This window comes from Pan paniscus, chromosome 4 (genome assembly GCF_029289425.2).
Source record: "Pan paniscus chromosome 4, NHGRI_mPanPan1-v2.0_pri, whole genome shotgun sequence".
Taxonomy (NCBI): Eukaryota; Metazoa; Chordata; class Mammalia; order Primates; family Hominidae; genus Pan; species Pan paniscus.
The window spans coordinates 22698155-22712264 of NC_073253.2; the positions used below are offsets into that span (position 1 = coordinate 22698155).

Consider the following 14110-nt stretch of genomic DNA (forward strand, 5'->3'; position numbering starts at 1 on the left):
CTTTTGCTTGAGCCATCAAATTTGTCAAAATTTTATGATAATTCATTCCATCATTCCTTAGACATTTAAATGACAGAGAGCCCTATTCAAGGGGGGGAAAGCCTCTGTAATCCTACTCCTCATAGTATAGCTGCCTCCAGAGAGATTTTTAAAATATTCCATATCATGGTATAAGCAGCAGCTAAATTTCTCAATTTCACTGTGATTTCTTGCCGTTTTGGAAAGTGACAATAAGTTGGCTACGTACCATTCTTGACCTTTTGACTTCGGAACCACTGCTGACCAAATCCTAGCTTGCCTTGTTTAAGTCAGTAGCTCTATTATCACTCTGATCCTCTCCCAGAGGGTCTGAAGCTTTCACTCATGCTCCTGAACGGGTAAGCTCCCCCTCTAGTGTTCACTGCTCATCAGATTATTCCTCCAACAAATAAGACAGAGAACTGCCTGTGTTTTTGGTTCCCTATCGAAGGACGGAGCTTGGGACAACATTTATAACGGTTTAATGACACAAAGAGTAAAAGGTAAGTATAAATCCTACATTAAAAAAAAAAAGTTCCTTCCTTTTGATTCCTTTGAAAGCATTGCTACTGTTTGGTTATGAAACTAAGAAATGTTGCTTGTGCTGCCTTGCAGGCAGTATGCATGGCTGAATACACAGGATGAGTTTGAAAGATATAAGACGATCTTGGAAAAAACAATCCCTTCTGTTGGGAAGCTGGATGTCTGGTTATGAATAAATGACTTTTCATTGGAAGCTGACACTCAGGAGCTCTTTATTTGTAGACCAATTACCAGCAGAGGAGCAGGATAGGGGAGGGGGTCGTTCTAGGGAACCCCAGCATATTTTTCTTCCAGAATTTTAAAAAAGACCAGTAAAAAATGAAATGCCTTCCATTTGTTTTTACAAAGAGCCTAGGTAAACAGTCCCCTACACTAAAAGACCCTCACTATATTTGACACAGAACTACAGAAAAAAGCGCAATAGATATTGGTGGTAGTTTTCAAGTGTGTTAAACTCAAAGGTTAAAAGTTCAACAACTTCATTAAATGTAGTGTTGAAGCCTTAGTGAGGCATAATCCAGAATTTATCATGCAATTGAAAGTAAGAGAAAGAAAAAAGAAAGAAAGAGCAAAAGAAGGAAAAAATAAAACAAAAAGTTGATATAGTTCTGAGAGGTTAATCTTCACAGTTGGTTACTAAACTAAAATCTAGAAGTTTTATTTATTAATTTTCCATCATGGGCATAATTTTAAACTAAAAAAAAAGTGTACACCAGATTCTACAAAGAAGGCACAGATAAACTTTAATTGTTTCAAAGTGTGTTTGAAACAATTGTGTATGTCTTGAAATAGGTCATATAATTTATTTGAAATTCAGGTTGGAAATATGACCACATTAAAGTATAATTGGTTTTAATCTTCTGAATTTTGGGGAATAAAATAAGCCCTCAACAAAGTTTTTCTTCATATTGATGATCTGAAAATTAGGTTAGTTTTATTCTGGTATTCTAAGCTAACATGTCTTTCTTAATTAAAATACTAGCATTTTTAAAATGTGGTAAATAAGTATGACCACATAAACAGAAGGGAAGAACTTCCTTTTGCCATATTGTTTTCATATTCTTTAATAATCAAAATGATCACTAGTCTCATCATTCTCACTAAGCATGTATTAAGTACCTACAAATTATACAAACCGACACCCTGTCAGAACTCAACTTACATTATTAAATGTAAAGTTTGTTATGGCATTAAAACTGAATTATTCTGTTTTGGTCTAATAAAGACCTCAAAACGTTTTCTAAAGTACAGTAACCCATTCCGTAAAAATATTCATTACCTTATCATTATTTTTCTCTTTACTGGGTTAAAACTAGGTTGCTTGATATGGCAAAAGAAAAACAATGCTTTCAAGTCCTGTAATGTTAGAATACCTTAACTTTTTCCTGTTTTCAATTTTCTAGGTTCTGTGTTTTATTAAATTCCATTTTAGTGCCCTACTTTAAAGCCGACTTCAGGGTGTTGTTAAAAAGGTCATCATTCATGAACTAATGGGACCAGGTGACTAGGACCTATCTTTAATCACAAAGCAGTGGCTCCTTTGAAGGTTCAAAGGATTAATATTGCCTGCATGTCCATTCAGTTTTGAGCTTCTTGGATGACACAACAACACATAGGATGGCCATTTCTACTAGGCTGAGAGATTTCCAGGTGGACAGCTGTCTTTTCTGAACTGGACTCAGATCATACATACTTCCGCCCTGAGCAGTTGATTCACAGGAGTATCCTTCAATCACATGTCTTACGCTAAGACTCACTGTGAGACACACAGTTTGAGTTGGAGGCCAGCACAAATATGAATGTCACCTTCTTTAATTTTATTTTTTTAGAGGCTGCTCTAAATTGCTGGTTCAGGCAAAGTCTAAACCACTAGAAAAATTCTAAAGTAAATAGATTGCCATTTATAACGGAAAAATTGAATTGTGTGAAACTTTCATAGCCCACGTTTCTAGTTGTACAAATTTCACATAAAACTTTCTAGTAGGAAGGAAGTCATGATTTATATCAGTCTGACTAACTTTAATTGCTAAAGATTATGCAGCATTGCAAAGGACAGGTAAAGAGGCTTCTGTCAATCAAAGTGGTTATAGAAAAACACAGAAAAAAATGACAACAACAAAAATTTAAAGCACAAAATACATTTAACTACACAGAAACCTTAAGATCTTTGTAATATAAGGTGATTTATTATAGGATTATAAAATATAAGAATGATAGGGTCTTTAGAGATGATCTCACCTACTTTTCTCATTGGTCAAGCCCCAGGCCCAGGAAAACTTGGAAAAATGGGTTGTCTGTTTAATGTCATATGGCGAAAAAATAGAGAACAAGGCATTGGATCTTGGCCTGTGGGTTTCAATTGCAGTGCACTTTATGCCAAGCGAGCTTCAGTCATGCTTTCGAGTTAAGTATGAGTGCTTTCATAGAAATAGGAAGAAAAATACATCTTTGGGAAGTTTGGAGGAGACATGAATTATTTTAGGAGATAGTACTTTTTTTTTTTTTTGAGACGGAGTCTTGCACTGTTGCCCGGGCTGGAGTGCAGTGGTGCGATCTCAGCTCACTGCAACCTCTGCCTCCCAGGTTCAAGCGATTCTCCTGCCTCAGCCTCCTGAGTAGCTGGGATTACAGGCACCCACCACTGGAGTTTCACTCTGTTGGCCAGGCTTGTCTCAAACGCTTGACCTCGTGATCCTCAGCCTCCCAAAGTGCTGCGATTACAGGTGTGAACCACCACGCCCAGCCCAAATTAATAAACACAATTTTTATATACATGTTGAAAAGTGGTCATGTGGGCTTACTTATTTTTCAGAAGAAATTATGCATTCATTGATTAATCAACAACAATTCCAATGATTATGAGACAAGAGTAGGTGGTTAATGGCTTTTAAATTATAACAGCAAGTTAAAAAAAATTTTTTTAAAGTAGGTGCACTATTTTCTTTGTTAACCCTATCATCCTAAGTGGGAAGGATAAATTAACGTCTTGCTTTACCTTTGTTACGGACTGTTTGTGCCCACCCCACCCAAATTTCATATCTTGAAATATAATCCCCAAAGTGATGCTTTTTGGAGGTAGGGCCTATGGGAGGTGATTAGGTCATGAGGGTGGAGCCCTCATGAATGGGATTAGTGCCCTTAAAAAAAGAGGCCAGAGTGTGATATTCCCCTTCCTGTGTCCATGTGATCTCATTGTTCAATTTCCACCTATGAGTGAGAATATGCGGTGTTTGGTTTTTTTGTTCTTGCGATAGTTTACTGAGAATGATGATTTCCAATTTCATCCATGTCCCTAAAAATGACATGAACTCATCATTTTTTATGGCTGCATAGTATTCCATGGTGTATATGTGGTGGGGTGGGGGGAGGGGGGAGGGGTGGCATTGGGAGATATACCTAATGCTAGATGACAAGTTGGTGGGTGCAGCGCATCAGCATGGCATATGTATACGTATGTAACTAACCTGCACAATGTGCACACGTACCCTAAAACTTAAAGTATTAAAAAAAAAAAAAAAGAGGCCAGAGAATTAGCGGAAGGATTTAAGGTGAAGTTGGCTTTCTGCAGCGTGGAAGATGGCCCTCACTGCCAGATGATGCTGGCACCCTGATCTCAGATTTTCAGCTTCCAGAACTGTGAGAAATAAATGTTTGTTGTTTAAACTACTCAGCCTAGGGTAATTTGTTATAGTAACCTGAACTAACTAAGACAGCCTTTCTGAGACAGCCTCTCAAATCAATTTTCAGATTTCTAAAGTGATTAATGAGGTCATACATCCTACCAGGAAAGTTAGGTAAAGTAACCAGATTTTAATGTCTTTACAAGCTTAATTAACAAGGTTAAAATTGATCTTTTATTAATGTCACTTAGCATGTGAAAAAGTACGTCTCTTTCTTTGATCTCAGTTGAAATTTTCTGTATTCACCATTTATTCTATCATGTTCCTAACTGTATATCTGTGATCTAATTAAATATTAATCCAATCTATACACATAGATAAAAACCCTGAAACTATATATATTCACATATAAACAGTAGTTTTACCTTGGTAGAGTGAAATTATACATGTTTTATTTCTAATTTTTTTGTAATAAACATGTATTTCTATCCTAATGTTAAATAATCTTTCTCATATAATGTCATCGAAAAAAGAAACTGACATCTAGTGAAAAGGACAGAAAGAACTAAAAATACATTGTTCATGTTTTTAGTAGTCTCTACCTGTTTTCCCACAAAGTGGGAAGTTAACAATGTATTGTTTTCAAGTATTTATTGAGTGCCTATATGCGTCTGGCACTGTTGCAGAGTTTAGGATATGTCAGTGAACAAAACAAGTGAGAACACTGCTTTCTTAGAGCTTAAATTCTAGTGAGAATCAATTAGAAAACATTAGGAAAACAATGAAGTTTATAAAGGTAAGGCTATAAAATTTGTCCATGAGGAGATTGTGGTCAATTGTGTGTGGCAGCAAGGGAAGTCATAAAAATAGGAAAATGTGGAGGAATATTGAATCTCCTTTGAGTACAATTTTGGTGGCTACGTTGATAACAGTTTATATGGGAAAAAGTCTGAATTTAGCCCAAGGAAACTGGTCATAAGGAATACAGATGACACTTTTGCGGGTTTGAAATCGTTAAGGAAATAAAGAGGAAAATCCTTACCTGTAGGGAGCAGAGGCTTCAAAATATGGTTCATTGATCTCATTGTGCTGCTGAAATATTTACGTGAACTAAATACGAAACAAGAGTATTATTTGCATTTACACTTAAAGTTCGTGAGTTGCAGGTAGTTCTTTAGTATAGAAGCAAAGAACACATACATTAATCATGAATTAAATTGCTTGAATCAACATTAATTCATGGAAAGTATTAGTCCACATGATAAAAGCATTATTGTGAGCATGTTGGAATTTCATCATTTTGAACATCCTGCCTTACTTCTCTTTACTTTTTAAAAATTCAATTCATTAATTGTCTCCATTTGGAGACTCACTTTGATTCTTTTTCTTCCCTTGCTCCAATCTCTGTTAGGAGCATAATTCTGTGCTACATTTAGTTAGATGCTAGTCCTTCACACATTCTGATTCAATTGTAAGTTTTCTTATCCTATTTTTCCAGAGAATGCTGAAGAGCAATGATTACACCTTTTTCTTTTCTGCATCTACATCTCTATTCTCCGTGCCATAACCTTCCACTCATGAATAAATAAAATCATTGTCGTAAAGATGGAATGAAAGAAAACTTGAGCTTCCTGGTCTTCATTCTACAGCTTGATCATTATTTTACAGATATAGCAATAAATTTTCCATGATAGTAAACATTTTTTCAAGGCGAAAAGATGTATTCTAAATTAGAGCCACATATGGAAATGCGGACTCTTGCCTGCAACTCTAAACTCATGCAATTGTAAAATCCCTTTGGTCTAGAATGCCAGTATCATATCTGTTTTAGAAAGTGTCTCTCCAAAAGAGATATGATATTGGCATTTTCTAGCAAAGGAGTTTTACAATTGCATAAGTTTAGAGTTGGAGGAGGCAAGAATCCTAATTTCCATATGTGGCTCTAATTTAGAATACATCTTTTCGCCTTGAAAAAATTATCTCTCCAGCCGGGCGCGGAGGCTCATGCCTGTAATCACAGCAGCTTGGGAGGCCAAGGCGGGCAGACCACAAGGTCAGGAGTTCAAGATCAGCCTGGCCAACATAGTGAAACCCTGTCTCTACTAAAAATACAAAAATTAGTTGGGCATGGTGGCATGCTCCTGTAATCCCAGCTACTCAGGACGCTGAGGCAGGAGAATTCCTTGAACCCGGGAGATGGAGTTTGCAGTGAGCTGAGATGGCACCACTGCACTCCAGCCTGGGCAACAGTGCGAGACTCTCTCAAAAAAAAAAAAGTGTCTCTCCAAATACTATATGATACTAACTAAAGCATCTAAATCTTACTATATTTTCTGTGCTGTATTACCAGTTCATGTCATTCATTCCTATTTGAGGAACATCATGATAACGCAATAGTTACCAAACTTTCTTCTCTTCATCAAACTTACATACTAGGATAGAGGCAGGTGATAATAAAAATAATGTGGTATAAATGCACTGAAAGAAAAGAATAACAGAATATTGGAAGTAGAGAATGCTAGAAAAGGTCAACCCTTGAAGACTTCTTTATGTCATCTGTAAGTTTGACTGCGGTAGTTTGCCACCAAAGCTCTGTCTTTGCTTATGTAAAGTTATTCCCAACAGGCAACAGTGTGCCAAATTTTCTACCTTAATTCTTTACAGAGGTTCAACCCAAGGATATCATGGTTAAAGTTCCAGTGTGTCTTCAAGTGTGTGTTAATGTGTCTCACATTGCAGCTGCTTGAGTATTCTGCTGTATGTATCCAAACATATTCAGGTCAATGTGATATGTATTAAAAATATTACTGTAATATAAGGTTTTTGTGGGGGAATGCCCAGATAATACTATTAGATACTTTGATTAACAAAGGATATGATGAAGAAAAAATAAAAGGGGTTATAGGAGGTCCCCAAAAATTATTAGAAAAAAATAGGGCAAATGATCTGTTACAAAATTTACGTTTCCTGCTAGGTATCAGGTAAACTGGCCACACTGAAAATATTATATTATGTACAAACCTGACCTATTGTAAAGGATGCAAAGCGATACTGGTTGCAAATTAGGCATTCTATTTCCAATAAATTCTATAAACCTTAATGAGGAAATGTAGTCAATGTCATTTAAGTAAGAATTAAAAAAGAGAACCAACCATGACACAATTATAGACGCATGGCATTTCAGAGAAGAAATGAATCTTATAAGGACATTTAGGTAACTTTACAGATGAAACCAAATGTAAGGGGCTGTTGAGTACAGATCACCTTAGCAGAGAGAAGATCTGGATAATATTGTCTCTATTCAGATTTTAATATAAACTTAGCTCCCTTGTTTATTTCTCTCATACCTCTATCACTATATGAATGTGAACTTCTAGGTTGCTCTCACATACCTCTGAATCACTGTTTAGCACAGAGTCTGGCATAATAATTCTATTACGTATGCTTGCTTGCTGCCTTACTTGCTAAATAAATGAGTGAATGAATGATGAATGAATATATGGCAGACTCTATGCAGACTATGGTAAGTCATGGAACTAAACACAGAGTATCTGACAAAACGACTCAACTTTTGGGAAAAAAAATCTCTCTCAAACGTCTATGGAAAAATAAAAAGAATCACAAGTTCAATCTCAATTCTAAGTAAACATAAAGTCAAAATTATTGAATGCAAAGCATGTACCAAACCGTTTTACTTGTGTTAAGTTGATTCCCATAACAATCCCCCAAAACAGATATTATCCTTAATGAGAAGAAAATGTAACTGAGCCTAGGGGAAATTAAATAAATTGCCCAAAGTGACATAGCTAAAACAAAAGAGCTAGATTTGAATGCAACCCTAGCTGACTGCAGAGCCCATGCCCTTTCTACTCTGCCATTCTTCCTGTTTTTGAAGCATGATTTGGAAAAGTGGTGTTTGGAAATGCAAGATGTTGTGATATTATTAACACAGAATTTGTAACAACTATGGCAACAAACACTGAACATAATTTAACCTGTACTCTAGACTTTAGGGTAACACTTTAAAAATGTTGAGAGAAAAAGAGTCTTGATTCCATGGCCATTCATTTTAAAATGGAAGATGGATTCAGTGCTATAAAGACTCTGAAATATAAAATTAAGAGTAACATCACTGAACTGGCTTCTTCTAAATATCCTGGCTTTATCACTTACTGAAGGTATGATCTTGGGGACATGATCTCTCTGTACCTCATTTTTCTCATTTGTAAAATGGTGATAACAGCAATACTTTTTCTTGTATGTCAACTGGAGGATTACGTGAGATGCAATTGTAAAGAAATGCATATTTAGAATAGTGGTAGACACACAGGAAACATTTAGTGAATGGTAGCTATAATACTGAAGATGAAGAAATGCAAGGAACCAAAGGGTTCCTTCATAAAACAGAATCAGTCGAGTAACATAGGAGAAAAAGGGGCAAGTCAAGACAGCATGGGCCAAAGGCCAGTAGACCCAATTGGCACCAAAAATTCTCTTTAAGGTGAGGGTTGAAGTAGCGTTCAAAATCTCTTCAGAATAAAGTTTACCTGGAAAAGGTGAGTACAATTTGGCATGGGTCTGCATAACATAAGTGGTATGGTCTGCCTGGCCATACCTTTTCAGTGAAAGAAAATATCAGGAATCAAAAAGAAGTTAAAGTATGAGAAAAACTGACTAAAATGTACAGAATTAAATAGAACAAAATGTAAAAGTCCAAATTTAGGCTCAAAAAGTCAAAATAATCTGGAAAAATTCAGCATTAGTTTGTGAACAAATTTATTTAACAGTTAATTATAAAAGATCTTAGACTCCTTTATATAATTATCAGTATATTGTATATTTATTTACCTATTTATCTACATGTGTATGGCATCTCTTCCCTTACTCGGATGTACGTTTCTAGACAACAGGGAGCTCATGTGTCTTGTCCACAGCTGCCCACAATGTGATGCTCACGGTGGCTGGTACATTGCAGTTACTCCATACATATTTTTCAGCAAATATGTTGATTTTTAAAATAAATCCCCTTTAGTTAACTTTTGTGGAGTATATTACTTAATCTGTCTTAGCTGCTGAGTGCTTATCTTCAAAATTGTTATAATTAATGAGACAATATATGTAAAGTGCTTGGCCTGATGCCTGGCATTTTGCAGCTTTTCATAAATGTTAATTCTACTCTTCCTGCTCAGTTCTTCTGTGTAGAGGATAAATTCCACAGATGGTAGAGGTGTTTCCTGGTATGGAATGACACAAGACTGATCTTTAGATAGCATGCTTCAACAGATTGTCCAATCTTTTGCATATTTTATCTCTTACAGAAACTCCTAAATTATTGGTACAATGAAAGTTTATACTTACCCCATATCTAGTAAAATATTAATAAAATTCAAAGAAATTTAATTTTATGAAATTTCATAAACAATATTGATCTTTATTGTATTATATAAATATCATATCATCTCTGTTTTCAAAAGACTATATGACTGAGCTGAGTGAACTTAGATTAAATAGCCATATTACAAGGAATATGGAGAAACCATTTTTTCAGTATAAATTTTTTAAGTAAAATTAACATCGAACTCTTGGAGACATCAGTTTTAATACTAATAATTGTATACTTAGAGTTTCTTGTAGTTAGACAAAAGCACTGCACAGCAGTAGAACAAAGCACAAAGGGTTATTTCACTGTTTTTATTTTTTATACATTAACTCCAAATGAAGACAATTATATTTGAGATGTGCATTTAAGAATCGGGTGAATCATAAGGTCAGATGATCTTTAAACTAAAATCAAATGACCATTGAAATCTCTTACAAAAGATATTTGGCTTAGGAAAATTGTTTTCTTTTACTTGAGAGTTGGCATTTATACATTTGCTGCTTTAAAATTACTTCTAAAGATTACATTTGTATTACAATGGAATTGTTGTGCAAATTTGGCTTAATACATAAAATGAACGCTATTATAGTGTCCCTGATCGTTCCATCATGATCCATGGAGTTCTGACCATTCTCACAGGTCTCTGTACAGTCTGCCCTCTGGTGCCCTAGGCCTGTGCTGCCAGTCGCATTCTCCAGCTCATCAACTCTGAAATAAAAAGCAAGTTCTTAGCTCAAAAGGAGACTTGATAGAAGTAGCCTGAATTCAATTTCAGAAAATCAAATACTGTCAAAGACTGATTTTGAAAGAAGGTTTTCTACCATTAAACAAGAAGCAAAAAACAAAACAAAACAAAAAACTCTCTTAAAATGCCAGTTGAGCATAGCTCTAATTATCAGGAAAAAGGTATAATATGAAGGAAACATTTTCAGCATACTATGGTTGACATTCCGCAGGGATTATAAATTGATTTTAGATTTTTGGAAACTATAAGTTTCTATTGGGAAAATGATCTATACGTGGAATGCAGTTATTAATGAAAGTCATCTTCATTATTTCACATATTCCTTTCTAGGAAAATAAGTTATCACCAAGTTATTTTTTCTTCTCACAGTATCTTTAAAAGTTAAGCAGAGATTCAGATAAAGTCTACTTACTGACCCTTACATGCAACATTTCTTTTTTAAGTTTGGTGTCCCAAACTCTTCTATAAATAAGACTGGAAATACATTTGAGGAAAGGAAAAGCATATACTAAAACTTTAAAATACAGTTAAGAGTTTATAAGTCACATGATGAAAATTTATTTTATTAATTTTAAAAAGCTGCTAGTCTTTATGGAAAACATATTTATATTCTAAAAATTGATTTCTAAAATATAATAAATATACAGTCTTATATTAACCTGCAATGATAACATTCAGGCTACTTAATAATTAATTGTAATCAATTGAAAAAGATCACTAAATTTGGAATCCACCAGTTGAAAAGGGGATAACAGCAAACATTTCTGTGGCATTAACAGTTTATAATAAATGACTTTCACACATATAATATTATTTATATGAATAGCGCTCTTTGAAATGCATAGCAAAGTTTTTATCTTGTAGAGGAATAGTCAGCATTTAAAAAAATAAGCACTGGAGAAACTATAAATCTGAAAATTTTGCATTAATTAAAGTATTATGAATTCATTTGTTAAAGGGAAAGTAGAGTTACAGCTGATTTTAATGATGAGCTATATTGAATTGCTTGCACAATAGCACACATGTCTTTGATGATACCAACCTCAGAAATAGATCATTTTAAGCAGCAAAGGCAGCAATTATAGAAGTATGTCAGGTTACAAAAACTGAGTAATTAGACAAGAATTTATCAGGGCATGATTCAATGTAGGTATGGTTTTTTTAATATTAATTTCTGTTATATCATTTTATAATAAAATATTTTAATCTCTCTCAAGATCTCTCTAGTTTAACTAAATCCTCCCACCAGATATGCAAAATAAAACCATGCTAGTCATTTTGGAATTGTGAAAAAAAAAGGAGGTAATAGCGTGTTGTGTTCAACTCTACTGCTCCAATTCATTTCAATGAGAATCAGTCAATAAAAAGTCCCTGTTTCAGCAAAGGCGGGAGAAGAAACAAAAGGACTTAATGAAATGATCTGTTTACAAAATGCTAAGTGAGGGTTCTATGAGAAAACAGCATTAAATCCAATTTTGGTTTCCTAATGCAATTTAGGAAGTCTTATATGCTCCCAGTTTTTGCTTGTCTTTTTTTTCTTTTTGTGAATGGACTGAGGCATGTGGTCTTTTTTCTTTCCTTAACATTAATTTTTTTAAAGCTATTTAACTTTCTTTCTCTTCAACTTTGCTACAGTATTTCTAAGTAGCCCAGAAAAGATAAATCAATGCCTGAACTGTAACCTTACACTTATATACTTGTTAAATGACTTTTTTTAACAGTCTGTTATTGCTAGAAATTGGATTGCTTTTAAACTAATGCTGTCTGGCGGGCAAAAGTGAGTGAAACCGCAAAGCCTGGAGGAACACTAATTACTTGTTTTAATTAGCAGCAACTTTCACTAGAGTATAATCTCCCTACAGGCCACTTTTCGGTAGGTGTAGAAAAAAAATCATGTAGGAACAAACTGATAATCTCTTACTTGCCCCTAAATGAGAGCAGAACTCTGATTCCAGTATAGACATATCATTTGTACAAGCCTCTAAACCCTCAGGAAACAGGGCCTACCAGGCTAGGCTACCCAATTCAAAGATCTTTAGCAATCAGTTGTACAATAGAGCCCTTATTTTATGCTGCTACATCATAAAAGTGGTCTTTTGTTACATTTCCATCCTTAAAAGGGTCTTAATCCCTTTCTTTTCAGACCAGTCTATGGCAAATTCCACTGGGACATCCCATTCGCCACAAGGACTGAAATGACCCACTCCGAAAGCAGCATGTGAAGCTTTGAGTCTTTCTTCCCCCCGCCACTCTCCAGAGAACATTAAATCGTACTTTTCATTCCCCTCACCATAGGGGGAACCCCCTTAATGATGACAGAGAAAGAAAAATTCCATCACACTGTCCTATGATACCATTCTGCTGTCAAGCAGGCGTTTCCCTGGTCAGAGAATCAAACATGGCTTCCAGCAGGTGGATGTTGCTGAAGGTCACAGACAGCAAAATGCAGAGGTTACACATGGAGGAAGCACAGGTTCCCACAGCAAATTAAGTCATCTGTGAAGCCTTCTCATTTCCCAGCGACTAAATTTATGACTGGTTTTAAGGGTCATCATCGCTTGCATGCACTTGCACTTTATTTAAAGTATTTGAGATTTTGGAAAAGCAGGGTTGTCCCAATTAAAAATACATACATGAGCTACATGTTTAAAGAAAATGGGGAAATTTAAAAATGTGTTTATGTAACTCTTTTAGTAATTTTAAAACAAAAGTGTAAATAGTAGATTGAACATGAGCATGTTTCTTTTTTTTTTTAGAAAATCTTTAATAATGATTTATTATTTCTTGTTTTTAATTATACTTTAAGTTCTAGGGTACATGTGCACAATGTGCAGGTTTGTTACATATGTATACATGTGCCATGTTGGTGTGCTGCACCCATTAACTCGTCATTTACATGAGGTATATATCCTAATGCTATCCCTCCCCCAACCCCACGACAGGCCCCGGTGTGTCATGTTCCCTTCTAAAGTGAAGGTGGTAGTCTGGGAAACAGTAACATTTCCCCTTGATATGAAAAAATTATTTTAACTTTTTACATCAAAGGGCCTGAAAAAAATCCACAGCATTAAATTTGTATAATGCTGTTATAAATCTTGATTACTATGATATGGATTCCTATAAGGCTTGAAATATGCCTTTTATTAAAACAAATTTAAACTAGCAAGTTTTTTATAAAATAAAAATATGGAATAGTAAGTCAGTAATTTTTACTAGATTCAATGACCTGTAATTTAATCCAAATTACAAATAAAGTTTTCTTATAGGTTTTACCACTATTTAGTTTTCTTATTATTTAATATGTATTTTAAATTATACTGTAGTTTCTTCTCAAATGTTGAGAATGAATAGAATCTATTCAATTTTATATAAATGTCTCAGATAATTGTGTAATAAATCTTTGCAAATGTTGACATTTCCAACTGTAAATGGCAATAGCATTGTAAATATTTTTTTGACCAGATTATGATGATATTTTTCAAAAAATTAGAAATTCATTGTTTTATTGGTTCTTTTTTAATTAATAACTTAGAAGAAGCTTTAATTTAAAAGCCACACCCCACTCATTTTCAGATATAACTTTATATATAAACCACATATTCTAGGAAAATATCATATGTACAAATAATTCTATAGGGTAATATCATATACACACATTCATTTATTTCACATTCAAAGATTTAAAAATTTTGAAATTACAAAAACAAAAACCTAAAAATCAAGCTCAAAACCAAACATAGCAATTTTATAACACAATAAATATTGGCTCTACCATTCTTAACATTACTCAGGTGGTAATATTTG

General features: G+C 34.4%; 1 long non-coding RNA gene across 1 annotated transcript in view; it reads left to right on the top strand.

The window, feature by feature from the left end:
• Nucleotides 1–402: 402 nt before the first annotated feature.
• The window catches only part of LOC134730424 (uncharacterized), a 365450-nt gene continuing 351742 nt past the window's right edge, over nucleotides 403–14110 (top strand). Inside the window, exon 1 of the long non-coding RNA XR_010112184.1 lies at nucleotides 403–521. This is a non-coding gene — a long non-coding RNA (uncharacterized LOC134730424). The remainder of the gene's footprint in view (nucleotides 522–14110) is intronic.